This window comes from Meles meles, chromosome 3, assembly GCF_922984935.1.
Source record: "Meles meles chromosome 3, mMelMel3.1 paternal haplotype, whole genome shotgun sequence".
NCBI classification, from domain to species: domain Eukaryota; kingdom Metazoa; phylum Chordata; class Mammalia; order Carnivora; family Mustelidae; genus Meles; species Meles meles.
Window position 1 is genome coordinate 144,652,400 of NC_060068.1, and position 19,889 is coordinate 144,672,288.

A 19,889-nucleotide genomic window follows, 5' to 3' on the forward strand; every position below is an offset into this window, starting at 1 on the left:
TTTGATGCCTCAGATTAGACCTATTTATCAAATATAGTAAAAATCAGTAAACAAAAGAGTAAAGTAATTCAGAGTTTATTTGATTACCATTTTGATACCAGTGGTAATCAAAGTAAGATCATTATAACATCATGATTCATTTACTAAAGTAAATTTTAAATAACTGGTTAAAAACAACAGTTAACATGAAAATGATACCAAATTTGTGAAAAACAGGAAATTTTGTGAATTTCAATTTCATTGTAATATATCTGCTAAAGAAGACAAATGTTGGGCGCCTGGGTAGCTCAGTGGGTTAAGCCACTGCCTTCGGCTCAGGTCATGATCCCAGAGTCCTGGGATTGAGTCCCGCATCGGGCTCTCTGCTCAGTGGGGAGCCTGCTTCTCCCCATCTCCCTCTCTCTCTGGCTGCCTCTCTGCCTAGTTGTGATCTCTGTCTGTCAAATAAATAAATAAAATCTTTAAAAAAAAAAAGAAGACAAATGTTTATTTATAGTCCCATTCTAAACAATGCATGGACCAAATAATTAGTGTTAATACTTGGTGCTGCAGTATGTACTGAGAAAATACTAAATGTATTTCTGACTGCACTAGTCTTCCTACTCACAGATTTTACAAATTTGTTCAAGTTATTTTAGCTGGCTTCCAATCAATCTTCTGCTTAACACAATACCTTTCTACTTGCACCAATAATTAATTAGGTGTGGTTACTTTGTCACAGCTTGTCTGTTTGGAGAAACTACCAAAACAATCTATACAAATATTTATACAAATACACATTTCTAGTATGCACCTACATTTTTAAAGTTTTTTTGCATACAGGATAAAATAAAAGCAAAATAAGTACAACTGGTTCATAATTTTTAAATGTATGAATATAAGTTTTAACTGATAAGTTTTCATTGTCAAGTTCAATTTCAAAGAAATTTCAGGTATGATATTTGATGACTTTCTGAAGCATATTTCTCTACTCAAGAGCTGAAAGAGACTCCTGGGACGTCCTCAAAAATTCATCATATTAACTTATTCTTTAATATTATATATCTGTATATTAAAGTCATATTTTCTTAGCTAGAGCTTGAAGTGGCTTATAAACAAACAATGTAAGTGTGTTACAAAATTACGGGGTGAGGCATCTTTTCCAAATTCCACAGCAAACCCTCCATGCTCAGTTCATAAAAACTCAGCTATAAATTAGCTCCTCTTTAAGACTTACAGGAAAGCAAATGTATTTAAACTCAACACTAATTAGCTCAGGAAGATGAGATTATAGGAAACATTTACTTTTTCTTGATAACCTCCTATATTGTGATAAATACATGCCAAGATGATTTAAAAAAACTTTTTAAAAAGGAAATAGCATTTCTTGATTTGTACTATTAACCTAAAAAAGGACAATTTTTTTGTTGTTTTTGTTTTTTTTTTTTTTTAAGGACGGAAAACCTCTCTTAAGTGGCTACAAAATGTTGCTAAGCTCTTTTTATTTTGAATTATCAGGGCTTCCATGGCTTCTCAAAGTATGGCAATTTTTTAAAATTGATATCATTCCCCAATTTAAAGTTGGCACTGGCAAAAGTAAGTTCCTGAATTCTGAAGCCTAAGCTGTCCTGACACAGAATCCCTGTTTTTGCCTGCAAAAGACATGTAAGGTACTGCAGTGGAGTTGAGCTGCTGCCAAAGACTGAGGATGAAAAGGCTTGGCATCTCTCACATACTTGACACCTAAAGGGCACAGAAGCTCTAAAATTCCTAGTCCCTGTAGGCACACTCTTAGTCTAGACAAACTGATTTCTCACACTTTTAAAATGCATTACGACACTATTGTTATCATTTCATCCGCACAGCTTCAGCTAGTGACAGAAGAACCTGTCCTTTAAGCCACATTTCAATGGGCTAAAAGCTCCCACTCCAAGATTCCATTAAAACAATGTAATACTTGAAAAGAACTATGAAGCACTATGTTGAAATCTTTACTTGTGTTTTGAATTCTTTGTTCTCCCTCAAAATAAATAAATAAAACACCTGCAAACTAAACTATACTGAACCAAAGACATTATCTCTAGATTTCTACTTTGGTATTGCAATACGGATCACCTGTGGTTTTTTTAAAAACCCACTTATAAAAGATACAAATGCTTTGAAGATGTCAATACTGCCTTTTATAGATTTCTCATTTTATTGGTAAAATATTTATGTATAAAAATTCATAATTTTCTGTGACTACAAAAAAGCTAAATCACAATGGATGAGTAAAAAGCCTTTAAGTTTTTACCTGAAGAAACTCAAGACTCACTAGCTAATAATTACCTATAAATTCTAATAAATCAAGTTACCCTTCGGATAATACATGCTAATTTCTGAATTTTAAAACTTTTACTTTTAAACAGATGAGTCAAGCATAAAACCTATATTCCAAATATTAAAGAATATCACTATCTTAAATTTCACAAACACAATCTTAGGTACAATAATGCAATTTTAAGAAACAGTAACTAATGATTCGCAGATTGAAGAGCATTCAGATATTTGCTGCTGTAAAGATGAATATCATAATTCTGAAGTTCCACTCTTTCAGCACCCATCTCTTCCACAATTTTAAATTCTGGAAGAGCATACATCTGACTTTCTAGTTCACAAGTCTAGTTAAATAAGGAGGAATTTTAAAAATCATTAATAAAGTATATGCCAGCACATGAAAATGAACTTTATTCTTTCAAATACCAATTTCCATTATAAAATATTAGTTTTCCATATAAAAACTGTATGATTCGGTTATCAACTGTCCCCATTTATGTTGTGTGAATTCAACTTTTTTTTTTTTTTTTAAACAAAGGAAGCAGGGAACAAGCAATGGGAAGTTGGTGTCAAAATGCAGAAAAACCTCCCAGCAAGCTTTTTGCAACCACCCAGGATTTAGAGTCTTGCTGGTCGCTCTCTTTTCAATACCAGAATTTCACACATTTCAATGACTATTATGACTTCAAAGAATCAAATTTTCATCATTGTCCGTCATCTGCCGGTTGATTTGTATAAAGGAGTTCTTCTGCATGCACTCCAAACAAAAGCCTCCTTACTTTTGTGGCTATATATCAAGTTTAAAAGTTTTGTTTGTGACAGTTGTGTCTTTGGTAAATTAGGGTAACACTGAAGGAGTGCAGCTGCTCTGCAGGAACCTCCTTTTTGGCACCATTTCACTTAAATAAAAACTGAATAATTAGCTTCTGCCTTTATTAAACCACAAAAATGCCACTGGCCTTAGTAATTACTTCCAGTTGCCCCACCCACTTAACCTTAATAGTTTACACTTGTCATAAAGAGAAATAAATGAAAAAGGTTTTCACCACTTTGGGGAATTTTTGATAGATCTCCCAGTACATCCAGAAGAGCCAAAATTTTAACCAGGCTTTTTGGTAATAAGTTCACTAAATTGCACGTATGGATCAATGTTGAAAAGTTTTAAGGCAGAACATACTGGAATATTAAGTACAAAAATACTGTTACAGGAACTTCTTCTACTGCAAGCTTTTAGTTACCAATTATGTATTTAAATTTATTCCAGGGCTAAAACTGATCTAAATTTGAAGATTGCATTTATATTCTACTTCAACCATGAAAGATTTTAAAAAGAAAACAATTTTAGATCTGTAATAAAAACTTCTTTTCAAGTACCGTACAGATACTTAGCACAAGAAACTCATTAAATGGTCTCATAAATAATGAAGGACATTTTACAAAATAAATTTTACAATTTGAAAAATAGAGTTGACAGAATAACCAAAGGTATTTACTTACCACGGAAGAACTTTAAGCACTTCTAAAAAGTCAGGGGCCATAAAAATTCAGGTACAAATAAAAATTGCAAAAATACATTGATGTGGGAATCCAATCAGGTGATGAAACAAGTGTTGGAATGTAACATTACACTTTGCATAGTAGGCAAGGCTATCAGGAAACCAAAAGTTAAGTTTTAAATAAAATGTTAAGATACAAATAGTAACATGCAAATGACTGCAAAACATAAAACAAGTAAAAAACTAAGAATTAGAGAAGTTTCTCAATCTCAAACTATATGCGTTACTCCTAGATTCTTCTGAGCAGGAGCAATGGTTAAAAGCAAAGGGCTAATAAATAAGTCAAATTAGATTAGGAGAATCCCAACCCACAACTATGGGCAAATTAGTGAACTTTTCTTAATTCACCATCTTTTTTTCCCCTTAATTCACCATCTATAAAATCAACTAAAAGAGGTAAAATGATGATTAACATATGTAAAATGTTTATCTTAGACAATAAAAAGAATGTATCTCATTTATTCAACACCATTTTTCAGCACCTACTATGTTTTAGTTACTGGACACAATGCTCAAAATTGTACAAACATCACCTCTATTTTCATGAAAATTAATATTGAACTTTTTTTTAAAAAAGGACAGGGTGAATATTATAAAACTGGTGTTAAGATGCAGAAAATCTCCTATCTTTCTTGAAAACTGAGTTACTAGTCAAAATACAACAAAGGGTTTTATAATTAGAGTCAGTAAGTTGCTTCAAGTCTGGAGAGAAAAATATAAAGAGCTGAATGTCCCATTTGTTTTATACATCAAAAACACTGAGTAAAATATATGTTAAATTGGCTTTATTAAGTATGAAAACACGGGTAAGCCTATGACATTCATGAAACTGAAAGAATAAGATATAATTTACCCTTATTTGTTTCAACTCCAAATCAAAGATCCTACTATGCCAAGTTAATTATGCCAGGGGATGCAGAGCATATAAAGACAAAATTTTTATTCCTGAGTAAGTTTACAATTTGTGAACCCATGGTGCGGGTGATGTGTGGGAGAAATAACTAAATAATCATACTGTGAAATACAATACTGGTTAAGAGCAAGGAAGTATAATTCAGATAAATCTGGAGGAGAGTTTCTGTATCAGGAGGAATCCCAGGCACCATCTGCTACCTGTGCAGTACTAACAAGTTGTTTAAGCTCTCTGTATGTCAGTTTCTTACTTTAAAAACTGTATCACAGGGCCTATGTCATAGCACTGTTGGAAGGATTAAATCAGGTTTTAAAGGCGAAAAGGTATCAGAAAATACCTGACCAAAGAGGGACACAGAAGATGACTCCTTCAGGGTACCTAAATGATTTCACTGATACTGGTGAACAATGTAACAATATTAAAGAGAAAGTTATAAAAATATATCCACATACTTACCCTAGCAACTGTTTTCTTAACTGTTTTACCTACCAATAATTATCTATATACATATCCATTTTACATAGTTATAATATTTTGCATTGGTTATCACATCACTACCTTTTTAAACATCTAGTTACCCAGCGTTCATATTTGTTTTCATGGCCTTATTAAAAATCTATTAAGTTGATATGTCACAATGTCTTAGCCAATTTTGTCAGTCAGCCCTCTTGCTAAACTACAGACATCAATAGTTAACCAGAAATAGACAAGACCACTTAACTCATTTTCTAACTAAAACCTACTGTGCTTACTTCTTACTGCATTTTCTTCAGGTGTTGACAAAGATATTTTGTAATGACTGGAACATTCCAACCACCAGACAAGAAAACCCCAGATTAGCAACAGGAATACCTAGAAGAGCACACCCCACACATCCCATTCCCAGCCCATATAGGATCATGAGCTAAACACATACTGACTTCTACCCATGATCATACACTCTCTGCTTGCCCCACCCAACTCTCCCTATAAACTCCCTTCCCCCCACCAAACTCTCCCTATAAAATCTAGATATCCATTTTGCCAGCTGAGAGGTAGACTGTTAAGGCTTGAGCCTGCCACTTCCAAAGGCTACAGGCACCTGATTTAAATTTCTCCCTTTCTCTTTTCCAAACCCTTGTCTCTTGAGTTATAGGCTTCTCTTGCAAACGAGTTTGTTCAGTAATAGTGTTGGCAAACACAGCCAGAAGCTAAGCTTCTGATTTGTCCAGTCCCCTCGGGAATCCCTGGGACACAGCAGTTGGCGAGGCAGTGCACAGGGACTCACCCATTTATTTCCTAAATTAGTGGCTATGATAAATCAATCTGCAACAATTCCTCATTACTGAAAAATCAAATTGTTTCATTATTTCTGCCTTCTAAGTAAACTGCAATGAAAACCCCAGTAAATTAATTCCTTTGTCACTGAGGATAGAATTGATGAAGTGAAGGTCATAAGAATTTTCATGCTCCCTGAAATGTTATCAAATTGCTTTCCAAAACTGTGGTCAAATTTTATATTGCCACCAACAAGGTAGGCCAACTTCCACTTATTCTCTCAAGGCACAGAAACTGTATTTCTGTGTATATATTAATATATAATATATATTATTATATATTTATGTATATAAGTATAATATATAATTATAAATATATTATTTATATATTATATATTATATGATCATATATAAACCTGTGTATATATTAATCAGCTTAAATTTATTTACTGTCTTTTCACAGAAAACTATAAAGGAGAGGATGAGTTTTGTGTCTGACTCATAAAAACATACCAAAAAATTAACAAAATTTTCTCAAAATTAACCCAAATGATCTTATGTTACTTTGTAAGAGCAGCTACCAGAAGAAACCAGAATGAGAAGGTAACGCTTGCCCAAAATCTAATTAACTGCCCCAAATATAACTCATACAAACATACAATCTCTTTATAATTGTAGGGACCAAAAGCAAGCGACCTCAAGATGGGCCAATTTGGCATGAACATTATTTTGAATTAAAAGCAATCAAAACTCAGCAGATTTAGGAAAAGCTCTTTACCTCCCCCTTAACTGCCTACTTATACCAGAAAGAAAGCTTTAACAGATCCCTCTTCACCTAAGAAACTTACCTATAAAATGAGGGAACTTTTGGGGTTTTTATAAAACATCTCTTCTTAGTTTATGGCTAATGGTCTTTATTCCCTTTGTATCTTCAGACTCCTACCCTCTCCTTAGCTCATAAAAGCATCATATTGCTCAACCGTCTCTGGAATTCCATGTCATGTGAATTGCCACATGCACCCTATTAAATTTGGTTTTCTCCTGTTAATCTGTCTCACATCAACTTGATTCTTAGTTCATCTCGTGGGACCCTGAAGGGCAGAATAAATTCTTCCTCAATATGACAGTATAAGGATTGCAAATATTTTCAGATTTGTATTGTATATAGTTCTATTTTGCAGTACATAATTTGACATATGGCACAGGCAAATCAAGTCTATTAAGCTGCTATTTTATGACAGAATACTAAAATTTTTTTCAAAATGCTACAATTTTAGAGGTGCCTGGGTAGCTCAGTCATTAAGCGTCTGCCTTTGGCCCAGGTCATGATCTCAGGGTCCTGGGATCGAACCCCGCATCAGGCTCACTGCTCAGCGGGAGGCCTGCTTCTCCTTCTCCTAATCTCCCTGCAGGTGTTCCCTCTCTCACTGTGTCTCTCTGTCAAATAAATAAATAAAAATCTTTAAAAAAATAAATGCTACAGGGGCGCCTGGGTGGCTCAGTGGGTTAAAGCCTCTGCCTTCGGCTCAGGTCATGATCCCAGGTCCTGGGATCGAGCCCCGCATCAGGCTCTCTGCTCCGCTTCCTTCCCCTCTCTCTCTCTGCCTGCCTCTCTGCCTACTTGTGATCGCGGTCTGTCAAATAAATAAAATCTTAAAAAAAAAAAAAAAAAGCTACAATTTTAAAAAAATTGATGTAGAAATAAACTTCTCTCCCCCAAATCAGGAAAATCCATCGGAACATATCAATCACTTTTATAAGGAAACACCTGAAGCAATCTTTGTTTTCTACTAACTTTGAAACAACTGAAAGTTACTAAAAATATGATGCTTTATAAATAAATATCAATACTGCCTCAGTGAAGACCAATATGCTTCACTGAACCTTTCTGAAGGTTAGTAAGCTAGTATTTTTTTAATTGACAAGAAGAAACTTATAATAAAATGATCTTTTTAATTATTAAAGACATTTTTTTACTTTTTAATCCAATGCTCCAGAAGATTTTGAATTTTTTTTTTAAGATTTTATTTATTCATTTGACAGAGAGAGATCACAAGTAGGCAGAGAGAGAGAGGAGGAGGAGGAAGCAGGCTCTCTGCCGAGCAGAGAGCCTGATGTGGGACTCGATCCCAGGACCCTGAGATCATGACCTGAGCCGAAGGCAGAGGCTAAACCCACTGAGCCACCCAGGCGCCCAAGATATTGAATTTTTAAATCACTAAGTCATGCAGCTATATCAGGCATGTAGAAGCTTTTTAAGAAACTGAAATAAAAGGACAAGAAAGTACAGCCACTATACACTTGGAACTCACATAATGCATTACAGTTTGTAAAGATCCTATTTGTTATTTTTTAATCAAATAGTGCTTCTCATACCCTGGTAACAAATTAAAAGTCTGACATACATACAACATACATTAAAATTATTACAAAAGCCACAGCACAAAATATCAAGGAAAAGGAAAAGTAGATAAACTTCTTAAAATCAAGAGATGGTTTAAGCAATAAATGAAACTAATTAAATCGGGAAAGGAAGCTGGAAGTAATAGAAAATAACGGATTCAAAGCTAAATGCTTCTGGTTTAATAAAGCAATATTCAAGAGGCAACGATATGAAAGTCAAACTAGATTGTGAAGAGGCACATAAACTGTATAAGACAATTCCTTGTTAATTTAGTGTAAAAATAAAAGTGAAAGTACCCAACAGAAGTCTCCTTTTTGACTTAGGAAATGACAGTCAACAGACAATATTAGTGACGATAAGAGACTCCTACATAAGTAAATACATACATGCACATGTGTATGTGTGTGCCTACATATACATTCACCCTTAAACATTGTACTGTAACTCAAAAAGCATACATGTACACTCTTTTGATAATAGGGCCAGTACTTTTCCTTTGAGCACAGGTCCAGTGATTAAATTCGAAGCGTCATTTCTTCCACAAGCCACCAAGAAAGTATGTCACCTACAATTTATAGTTTTGGTTTCTTAAATGTAAAGTTATAATTTAAAGACATTTGTGAAACACTTTGGGTCCAAAATCTGTTTAGAATTTTGTGATTTCCTTTCACATGGCAATCTTTTATAATTGTTTCACCTCTACCTAATTTGACAGAAATTGTTTATTAGAAATTCACCATTCTTTCCAAAGTATTCTTTGTTCCCTATATAGCAATCAGATCATAATATTCAATCAAATTATATAATTACAATTTCAAATAAGACTGGGCATAGAAACTTGTGGAAACAAATACAACTCGGGTTTTGGTAAGTGTATGACTCAGTTACTGAGAGAGTCTGGTAGTATACTAAAATGAAACCTAAACTAAGCCATTGTATATAGTGTGTTGGGGTGTCAGTAATTGTGTTTTATAGAAAGAACTGAGAGAATCAGTGTGAACAAATTTTTAAAGGTAGGTTAAAACAAAGGAAAAGATTCATTAACAAAGCCATTATTGTAAAAGAATTGTCACAATGTGTAAGTATGTGGACTTTCCCCACCATCCATGATGGAAAAATTGTTATCAGACTTGCTCTTGCCATACGAAACTGGGAAAGTTATTTTAAGCAACTATTTTCAGATATTGGACAACTGGATAGTAGGCAGAATCATACTGTAATCCCTGAAAGAAGACTCATCATGTCGTCCTTAGCTATCTCAGCTCTATGCCTGGAAGCACACTGTAGGACCACTGTGAAGCCCAAGCAGAACACAGCAGTCTTTAAGCAGAGAAGGAAATCAGAGTTTAGGGCTGGTGAGGTTAACAAATATTTGTGAAGCAGAGTTCTGAAGAGGAGCAATCAGGCAAGATAAAAGGTATCCAGGGGCATCTGGGTGGCTCAGTGGGTTAAGCCTCTGCCTTCAGCTCAGGTCATGATCTCAGGGTCCTTTGATGGAGTCCCCCCCCCCCCCAATCAGGCTCTCTCTGCTCAGCAGGGAGCCTGCTTCTGCCTACTTGTGATCTCTCTCTCTGTCAAATAAATAAATAAAATCTTAAAAAAAGATAAAAGGTATCCAAATTAGAAATTAAGTAAAATTATTTCTGTTCACAGATTTATAGGACTCCATATACACCCACAAAACCTGTTAGAGCTAACATATAAGTTCAGCAAAGTGGCAGGATTAAGAAAACAATACACAAAGCCTAGCTGTGTTTCTAAATGCTACCAATAAACAATATGAAAAGAAAATTAAGAAAACAATTCCATTTACAATAATATCAAAAAGAATAAAATACCTGGGAATAAACTTAACCAAGAAGGTGAAAGACATGTACACAGAAAACTACAAAAAACTGCTTAAAGAAATTAAAGAAGACAAAAATAAATGGGAAGACATGCCATATTCATGGACTGGAAGTCTTATTAAGATGACAGCATTACCAAATCAATCTACAGATCCAATGCAAACTCTATCAAAATCTCAGTGATGTTTTTTGCAGAAACAGAAAAATTCATCACCAAATTCATATGGAATTTCTGCTTCAAAACAACTTTGAAATAAAAGAACAAGTTGGAGGATGAAAACATTTTGATTTCAAAACTTATTACAGGTGTAGCTGAGTGGCTCAGCCGTTAAGCATCTACCTTCAGCGTGGGTCATGATTCTAGGGTCCTAGGATCCAGCCCCATAATGGGCTGCCTGCTCCTTGGGAGGCCTACTTTCCCCTCTCTCACTCTTCCTGCTTATATTCCCTCCCTCACTGTCTCTCTGTCAAATAAAATCTTAAAAAAAAAAAAAAATCCTATTACAAAGCTATAGTATTTGAAATAGTGTGGTACTGGTATAAGACCAGATACAAGGCAATGAAAGAGAACAGACAGCTCCAAAATAAAAAGTTGCATATATGGTCAACTGATTTTCAACAAGAGTACTAAGATCAGTTTACTTCAAAGTTTACTAACAGTGAAGGGAGAACACCAAGGCACAAAGGGGACTTCGGGTACCTTCCAGAGTATGAGACCCAGCATCCTTCTCCCTCTCCTGCTCCCCACAGATCTTTCCCCCCTTTGACAAATATTGTGTGATTCTATTGTAAGAGGAGCCAATGATAGGCCAACTCATAGAGACAGATAGTATAATAAAGGTTACCAGAGACATGGGGAAGTGCGTCATGTAGAGTTATTATTTAATGGGTTCAGAGTTTCTGTTTGGGATCATGAAAAAGTTCTGATAATAGATACTGGTGATGGCTGTACAATTATTTTTTTTTTTTTTTTTTTTTTTTTGACAGAGAGAGAGGGAGATCACAAGTAGAAATAGAGGCAGGCAGAGAGGGGGAAGCAGGCTCCCTGCTAAGCAGAGAGCCCGATGCAGGGCTCGATCCCAGGACCCTGAGATCATGACCTGAGCTGAAGGCAGAGGCCTTACCCACTGAGCCACCCAGGCACCCTGGCTGTACAACATTTTAAGTGAGCCACTGAATTGTATACTTAAAAATGGCTAAAATGTTACATATATTTACCACAATTAAAAAAAAAAAAGAAAATGGAATGGCATCTTTAAAGTGTTAAAATAAAAACCTTCAACCTATATCCAATGAGAAGGTTGTTATCGACAGAATGTCTCTAACAGTCAGTGTCCCTTTGCCCCATAAATTATGTATTAAAGGCTTAACCCCAAATATGATGGTATTTGGAGACATGATGAGCCTTTGGGAAGTAATCTGGGTTAGATGAGTTATGATGTCGGTCCTTATAATGAGATTGGTACCTAAATAAGAAGAGAATCCTGAGCACTTGTTTGCTCACACCCACCCACATGCTCACATTCACTCTCATTCTCTTTTTCTCTCACACATCCCCCAACCCTCTCTGCCATGTTGTGAGGACAAGGTGAGAAGGCAGCCATCTACAAGCTTTGGAAATTGACCTAACCAGAAACCAACCATCCCAGCATTTGGATCTTAGACTTCTAGCCTCCAGAACTATGAGAAAATAAATTTGTTACTATGAGAAAATAAATTTCTGTTAAATATACCACTGAGTCTATGGTATTTTGTTATGGCAGCCTGAGCAAGGTCGTTCAAAAGCAGAGGCAAAATAAGTCATTTCCACATACAGTGCTGAGAGATTTTGTCCCAATAGAGCTGCACTACAGGAAGTGTTAAAATGAAGTTCTTCAGACTGAAAGAGATACCAGAAGAAATATGGAGGAACAAAGAATACCAAAAACGGTAAATTAATGGGCAAATATAAAAGATTTTTCTCCTTGTTTCTTAGTTTCTTTAAAGATAACTGATTATTTAAAGCCATATTAATAATTTACAATGAGGCCTGTAACATATTTGGAAATAAGATGTATGTTAACATTAATACAAAGGACTAAACACAAAGCAGTGTTTCAAGGTTATGTTACATGTAAAGTGACATACTACTAGTTCATGCAGAATGTAAAAACTTAATAATGCATACTGTAATCCCTAAAGGAACCACCAGAAAAAACACTGATAGAAGAGATAAAACAGGTTTATAAAAATGTATGGAAGTCCTAGCCAGAGCAATTAGGCAAGAAAAAGATTAAAAAAAGGCATCCCAATAGGAAAAGATGAAATAAATTTGTCACTGGTGATTGTCAGAGATGGGGACTGGAGTGAATGAAATGGGTGAAATTGTCCCTTCCCCCAGAAAAGAGAAAGAAAAGAGAAATCACCTGAGAATTAAAAGCCAAATATTGTCAAGCTAGGTAAAATAAAAGCAAGAGTCAAATATATACATATGCAAGTGACACACTTTATTTATTTTTTAAAGATTTTATTTATTTATTTGAGAGAGAGCACCTGCGGTGGGGAGGAGGAGAAGGAGAAGCAGACTCCAGCTGAGCAGGGAGCCCCATGCAGGGTTCAGTCCCAGGACTCCAAGATCATGACCTAAGTCCAAGGCAGACGCTTAACCAACTGAGCCATCCAGGTATCCCGACATGTGCAAGAGACAAACTTTAAATATAAGCTCACAAATATTAGGTTAAAAGTAAAGGGGTAAAATATGATGCACCACGTAAAACTAAGAAAACAGGAGCGTTGTTATTAATATCATCAAAGCAGGCTCCAGAATAAGGATTAGCACCAAGCAAAGAGGGACATTACATAACGGATAAAAACATCAATTCATCAAACACACATAACACTCTTCCATGTTTATGGATCTAATAATAGAGCTTTAAAATAAGAGAAGCAAAAAAGTGACCAACATAAACACAAATTATAGATTGAAATGTTAACACTATTCTCAGTAACAGACAGAAGATATAGACAAAATTATTACGAAGGATGAAGAAAATCTGAACACTATTAGCCCAACTTAAAACTCAAATGAAGGGGTGCCTGGGTGGCTCAGTCAGTTAAGTGGCTTCCTTCAGCTTGGGTCATGATCCCACCGGCCTGGGACTGAGCCCCACATTGGGCTCCCCTGCTCAGCGGGAGTCTACCTCTTCCTCTCCCTCTGCTTGCCGCTCTGCCTGCTTATGCTCTCTCTCTGTCAAATAAATAAATAAAATCTTAAAAAAAAACAAAAAACAAAACCAACTCAACTGAAATTTATAAAATACCAAACCCCAGAACTAGAAAATGCACATTCTTTCCAAGCGTACATGGAACATTCATCAAGGTAGGCCACATCATGAGGCATAAAAATAAAGTCTTGAGAAATTTCAAAACTTAATTCAGAGTGTGTTTTTGACTACAACAAAGTTAAATTAGAAATCAGTAATAATGTAGTTCACCAAATAAATGACAAAGAGAAGTAATATAGACATTTTTAAGGATGATCACTCTGCATTGTTCTGGAAAGGTGCTGGAACAAGAACAAGAAAGAATACAGACTTACATATAAGACAGGGAGAATGTTTCATATATAACAAAGTCTGTTAAAATGTATTATAACAGCAATAGCAGTAGTACTAACTGCTATCCATTTTATATTTATTTATGATAGAAATCTCATCAACCTACATATCCAGAAACTGAGAGTACAATGATAGCTAACTTCATAATGTTGATCCTCAGGATTCTGAATTACTTTCAATATAATACTTAAGTATTGCGTCTTTTTACTGTTTTCTAATTCTTAGACATATTAGGTAGAATCTGTTATATCAAAGTGCCAGAGTCTCAAAGGCATCCATAGAACCGGACCACATATGCTAGGAAAACAGCACAGGCTATGAGGAACCATAATCCTAAAATTATATAGAATTAGTTAGTAAAAACCTTTGGAGTATTCTGTATCAATTATAGGTACCAAAAAATATCTGTAATATTAATACTAACCCCTCTGACTTAGTAATCCCACTCAAAGAATCAATCCTAAAATAAAGATATTATCGAAGATTAGTCTTAGGTATGATTGTTCATTCTAGCATTGTGTATAATTGTGAAAAATTTGAAATCGTGGGAAGTGTAACAATAGATGTTATTATGGTATAGCCATAATATGGGAGGCTATATATCCATTTACAATTATGCCTTTGAATAATTTTAAAGATATTCACAATATAAAGAAAATAAAATGAAAAAATAGGATAGCAAACTATAAAGCATATTTGTGTTATATATAAATATGTTGGATTTTGGTGTGTTTAAATATTCATATAAAAATGGAGTAATATCATCAAGACTGAAATTAAAGATGATTTTAATTTCCTTTTACTTTTACATTTCCAGATTAATATTTCTACAATGTGCATATTTTACTGGTAAAATCAGTAAAGTTTTTAAGTTACATGTAGTTTAACGACTGAATATAATGTATAATAAAATGAGTAAGGCCTCAGAAAACTCAATGGAGTAATACAGTTTAAAATTCAGTTTTTTTTTTAAAAATACAGTTTAAAATTTAAAAAATCTTTAAAATACAGTCAGAATGGCTAAAATTAACAAGTCAGGAAATGACAGATGCTGGCGAGGATGCGGAGAAAGGGGAACCTTCCTACATTGCTGGTGGGAACGCAAGCTGGTGCAACCACTGTGGAAAACAGCATGAGGTTCCTCAAAAAGTTGAAAATAGAGCTACCCTATGAACCAGCAATTGCACTACTGGGTATTTACTCTAAAGATACAAACATAGTGATCTGAAGGGGCATGTGCCCCCAAATGTTTATAGTAGCAATGTCCCCAATAGCCAAACTATGAAAAGAACCTAGATGTCCATCAACAGATGAATAGATAAAGAAGATGTGGTATATATACAAAATGGAATACTATGCAGCCATCAAAAGAAATGAAATCTTGCCATTTGCGACGATGTGGATGGAACTAGAGGGTATTATGCTTAGCGAAATAAGTCTATCGAGAGAGACAACTATCATATGATCTCCCTGATATGAGGAAGTGGAGATGCAACGTGGGGGGTTTGGGGGGGTAGGAAAAGAATAAATGGTGAAACAAGATGGGATCGGGAGGGAGACAAACCATAAGAGACTCTTAATCTCACAAAACAAACTGAGGATTGTCGGGGGGAGGGGGGTAGGGAGAGGGTGGTAGGGTTATAGACATTGGGGAGGTATGTGCTATGGTGAGTGCTGTGAAGTGTGTAAACCTGGGGCTAATAATACATTATATGTTCATAAAAAAATAAAAAATTATAAAAACAAAAACAACTTTCAGCACTTACAACATTTTGGTGACTATCTTTCCAGGCTTTTGTTCCATGCATGCTTTTCCTTATATATATATATGTATTTTTTTTTAATATAAAAACAAGATCTAACTATAGATACTATATAATAACCTGCTCTTTCACTTAATATAATGTGCATATTTTTTGAAGCATTAAATATTTTCCCCAATGGCATTTAAATAACTGCAGGAATTACCATCATAAAATTAAGCCAACCCACACTGTACTTGTTCACACATCATTGTCCAGAATGTGTGCCCAGGCAGATAAAAGTCATTCAATGAAAGTATGATAATTAAATTTTTAAAAATAGGTTATAAATGACTAAAGAAATTTCTCATTGAAATGATAATTATGTATCAACACATCTACACAACTAATTGTTAGAAACTATGTAATGAGACAGTAATATCAAAGATGATTTAGTAAAATGCCATAGGCTGTTAGAAAAAGGCAGGTTACATAACAAAAATTATTAAATACACAAACATATATACACAAATGAACACAACTGATATATTAACCTAAGACCATTATAACCAAGGTCAATATTTTGCTCCAAGATCCCCTAGCACTAGGTGTCTGAGTAGAAATGTGACTCAGAGTATCTCAATTACTTCAGATTCAGTTACAGATAACAATCGTAATTCTAGTTTGCTTCTCTCTTCACAAAAATGATTCCACATAGAGGGAGAAAAAAGGGAGGAAAAGAGCTTTTAGTGAATGATTAAATAAACAGGATATTATAGCTCCTCTTGTTTAATGTAGATACTCTCAATTAACTTCCAAAACAAATCTGAAAAGGTATTTTAATTTTATAAGATGAGGACAAAGAAGTTAGATAATTTGTTCAATGTCTTACAGTTAAAAGAAGGGATTTAAAGATCTAATGTTACATCTGTAAATCAGTCCACAGTCTTTCCAGTGTCCCAAAGTCTCTCACTAGGGTGAAAATTCCAAATAATATAATGTACAAATCATGCTGTTTCTTTTTCCAGTTAGTAAATATCTTTAAAACTTCTATATGTTCTCAAAGGGGGAAATAAGGCAACAAGAGAAGAAAAGCTATCACAGGGTAGGGCCACGTCTGTCTCTCCTCTCTAGGTCTGATTTAAAGAAGAAAGAAGAAGTAAGAAGAAAAACGACAAAAGTAACAAATATGGAAGAAAGAAGAGGAAGGGAGGAAAAATAAGAATAAAAGAGAGTGGAAAAAGGAAAAGAATGATAATGTCCAAAGCCATATTTCTTTATACCCAGTTGCTGAAAGGGGAAATTGTCAGGGATGAAGAGGAAACACAAGCAGTTAGAGAGAGAGATGACTGCCAGCTTCAGAGTCAGCAAAAATGAACAAGAGTCACAAAGACAGAGGGAATTGGCTATACAAACACAGGAAAGAGAGACAAAGCTCAAAAAGCAGAGAGAAAGAGGGAGAAAGGAATGGCAGATAGAGAGAAGCAGAGTCAAAGTTAAGATGAAGACAAACAACCATCACCACCAGCCCACACCACCAGCTGAAGCAAGGTACAGAAACTTAAATGTATTTGGGGCCTTGTCAGCACCTACTTGGTGGACAGCAGCTCAGTTAATTTATCTTCCTTCACAGTGATGACAGACCTCCAGTTTTTTCCCCCATTTATAGGGAGGGAGAGTGAGAGGGCCAGAGAAAGTGGAGAATTAGAGGAGATAAATTTATTATTTCAGGTCCCAATATCTTTAACAAAAAACATTTCAAATTCAGAAGATTCTCTAATAGGAAGAATCCCTGAATTGTTATACCATATGTAAAAAAATCTAAAATGCGAAGACAAAAACCGATCCTTTCTTAAATGTCTGTTAAAAATTCAATCACTAGTAGAAAACTTTATGTAGGAAACTTTATGAAAGCTATAAAAATTATTTTGTGAATGTCAAAAAAAGGCATAGGAATGAATAGAAATGGCAACAAATGAACCAATTCCTTTGAGCTTCTTTGAAGTGATCTTTAACCATTAATAGCTAAGTAATTCTCAAGTTTTGATCAGTAAATTAGATCAAATCACTTTCCCACTTAAAACCCTCAAATGGCTTCCCTTTATATAATTAAGACAAAAATTCAAACTTTTTACCACCAACCTAAAAATTGTACTTGATCCAATCCCTGCCTACCTTTTTGACCTCATTTTGTTTAGTCTCCCCCTTCTCATTATGTCACAGCTTTCCTTCTCTTGACTACGATCAGCTGGTTTACACTTTGGAGCACGGGCTTCTTCCCCTGCCTGGTATGTTCTTACTGGATTCTCACAAAGCTAACTCCTTCTCATCACTCAGATCTTTTTTTTTTTTTTTTAAAGATTTTATTTATTTATTTGACACAGAGAGATCACAAGTAGGCAGAGAGGCAGGCAGAGAGGCAGGCAGAGAGAGAGAGGAGGAAGCAGGGTCCCCGCGGGGCAGAGAGCCTGATGCGGGGCTCGATCCCAGGACCCTGAGATCATGACCTGAGCCGAAGGCAGCGGCTTAATCCACTGAGCCACCCAGGCGCCCCTATTTTTTTATTTTTAAAAGATTTTATTTATTTACTTGACAGAGAGAGATCACAAGTAGGCAGAGAGGCAGGCAGAGAGAGTGAGAGGGAAGCAGGCTCCCTGCCGAGCAGAGAGCCCGATGTGGGACTCGATCCCAGGACCCTGAGATCATGACCTGAGCCGAAGGCAGCGGCTTAAACCACTGAGCCACCCAGGTGCCCCTCATCACTCAGATCTTGATTCAAATATTATCCCTTCTCAAAGTGGCTTGCTTTGATTACCCTATAAAAAATTCCTGTTCTACCCAACGCCCCCAGTTACTTTCTATCCCAACACCTTGTTTTTTTCTATAACATTCATTACTCTATGGAAATATTTTAATTATTTAGAAAGTTGGCATATGCTTACACATGAGAATATAAGCTTTAAGGGCAACAATGTTAATCCATATTTATAGCTAAATGCTCAAAAAATATATATAGGTGCTCAATAATGGTGCCATGTACACACACACATATACACACATACACACAAACATATGTTCAAAAAATGGAATAAACAAATGAAAAAGTACAGTAAGATTTTATGCTATAAATAAGAGACAAGTAAAGATCCTTGCAGGATCTTGACAACCAACTACCAATTGTCATAGTTGAAAATTCCAATCCCTATTCCAATCCCTAGGGGCGTCTGTGTGGCTCAGCTGGTTAAGTGCCCAACTCTTGATTTTGGCTCAAGTCATGATCTCAGGGTTGTGAGATTGAGCCCCACCTGGGGCTCTGTGCTGGAGGTGTAGCCTACTTAAGATTCTCTTTTTCTCCTCTCCCTTTGCCCCCCCTCCCGGCTTCCCTCCCTTAAAAAAAAAAAAAAATTAAAAAACATAAATAAATAAAAAGAAAACAGGCCACATCAGCCATATTTGAAAGTTTAATACATCATGACGCTTACTAAACAAGGAACCTTATTTTAATTTCTTGGATGTTAAATCTCAAACTACTCATTAGGTCTAAAAATCTTTTTAATTGACAAATTTTAATTACAACGATATATGCTTAGCAATCACTGTAATAGATGCAAATCTGTACACTAATCAGATCCTCAGTTCTTGAAATTAGATTAGCGTTCTCAACTGAACATATGTCCTATGTGTTGCTTAGAGAAAGCCAAGATCATTTTTTAGACCTATTTTAGTGGAAGCATTAAAATTTTAAAAACCCACTCAATTACTAATATGCAATATACTCAAAGCTGAAAGAAGTATTAAACATGAAACAGGAATGGAACAAAAAGCCTATTCATACACTCTTGAAAAGTAAGCCTTATGAAGAAGCGGAGTTTTGTGAAGACAGTACACTGCATACAGTAAGGGTTCCATATCACTACCCTTTTTTAAACTTTCTCATCTTGTAAAACATGAATGATATTCGCAAACTTGCAAGTGGTATTTCAAAGAGTTAGAATCAGCACAGACTAAGTCATATAAAATTTAAAAGCCTAAACACTGAAACAGAATAGTTTCCTAGTCTCAAATTCTGAGGTCTGCATTCTTCTTTCCTTTGCTCTAATTCTATTCCCCAAGATACATGCAATAAAGAGAAAAAAGTAACTACCACCAAAATATGTCGCTCCCATTTTCTTCACTTCCTCTCACCTCTGCATTCTCTAAGAACTTACTATAATATGATGAACATCAGGCTTTAACAAGTTTGAAGCAGATATTTGGATGAATTCTTGAATTTTTAAATT

The 19,889-nt window shown here is 35.2% G+C and overlaps 1 protein-coding gene across 1 annotated transcript in view; it reads right to left on the minus strand.

Annotated features, from left to right (window-relative positions):
- NDUFS4 (NADH:ubiquinone oxidoreductase subunit S4) overlaps positions 1–19,889 on the minus strand; it is a 101,883-nt gene that overhangs the window by 33,151 nt on the left and 48,843 nt on the right. The window lies entirely within an intron of this gene.